This window comes from Trachymyrmex septentrionalis, unplaced genomic scaffold (genome assembly GCF_001594115.1).
Source record: "Trachymyrmex septentrionalis isolate Tsep2-gDNA-1 unplaced genomic scaffold, Tsep1.0 scaffold318, whole genome shotgun sequence".
In the NCBI taxonomy this organism is placed as follows: domain Eukaryota; kingdom Metazoa; phylum Arthropoda; class Insecta; order Hymenoptera; family Formicidae; genus Trachymyrmex; species Trachymyrmex septentrionalis.
In genome coordinates, this window is record NW_017305483.1 from 146941 (window position 1) to 148250 (window position 1310).

At 29.2% G+C, this 1310-nt stretch overlaps 1 protein-coding gene across 1 annotated transcript in view; it reads left to right on the plus strand.

Moving 5' to 3' along the window:
• LOC108749811 (serpin B4-like) overlaps positions 1–1310 on the plus strand; it is a 7855-nt gene that overhangs the window by 3637 nt on the left and 2908 nt on the right. The window lies entirely within an intron of this gene.

Sequence of the window (1310 nt, forward strand, 5' to 3'; positions counted from 1 at the left end):
TATTTATTAAAATTTAGAACATTTTTTTTCAGTATATAGTTATAGTTATTTTTGAAGCCAAAACTGTACGTACATTTTTTTTTTATAGAACTATATATAAATATAATAATTATTATAGTTATATAACAGTATAATATATGGTACATTACATAATTACATGATTATGCAATTATGGCCACAAATATACTAAAAAATTTTTTTCGGTGTCTTGCAAAAAAATTAAGAAACAAATGTGAAATTTAAATTATCGGACGAAACCTTGATCTTTTGACGTTCTATTTAGACGGGATTAATAGTCGTTAAAGAAAATTTGCAATCAGATGAGATAAACGGTTCATCCAATACAGATCGCACGCGCCGGGTGACATGGTCTAGAAATTCGCACGAATTACAGAGCATTGAAGAGGATCATTTGTGAAACGATGAAAAAAGTACCGGAGGCCCAGATTCCTTCCGTTTCGTCTTTGCATTTTCTGTGCCAAACGCACGTGATTCTTCGTCGTCACCGCTTTCTCCACCGTGCCACGCCGAGAAAGTCTTTTTTTCTTCTCGATCAAATATTCGATTGGAATGATGCCAGCGTGTGTACGTTCTATTCACACGAGATATCGTTAATCTTATTAGGAGGCACATGTATAAACTCGATGATAAATCGTCGTCGAGTAACAAATTGAATTTCTTTTTAATCACGGTTGCCACTACAACGTTTCCGAGAGATGTCTTCTTTGCAGTTGAGATCTTTAAAACATTTTAATTAGCTTCATTTTTCCTGTATTGTATAATCAACCTTCTAGAGCGGTCTGTTTCGTAAAACTTTATTATTATTGTCATTAAATATTAGCGGATCTAACTAAAGATGACCTTCTATTTAATCATTTCTCGGTTTTCCATTTAATATTATTCATATTATTGTTTTTATCATGAAGGACAAATCATCATATAACATTTGATTTGTGCGAAACCCATTCCTTATATTTAATATTAATATATGGAAAGAACATTTTGTCGAAGTATCTAAACATTGAACTAGATACCGATATAAAAATAATTTTTTTAAGAAATAAGTTTGTAAAAATAATTACGTAGAAATCTCAAGCATGATGAGCAATACAAGAAAAAATGTTTGACCTTCTATATTGAAAAAAATTATTTAAACAAATATTTGTGAAAATTTAGTAGTCTTTTCAATTGTAGCAATCAATTTGAGTATTGAATATAATTGTTTTGATGATTAAACAAAATTTATTTTTAGATCTGTATCCAAACTAAATTTTTAGACACTTCAAAAGTGTTTTTTTTTTTTTTTTTTT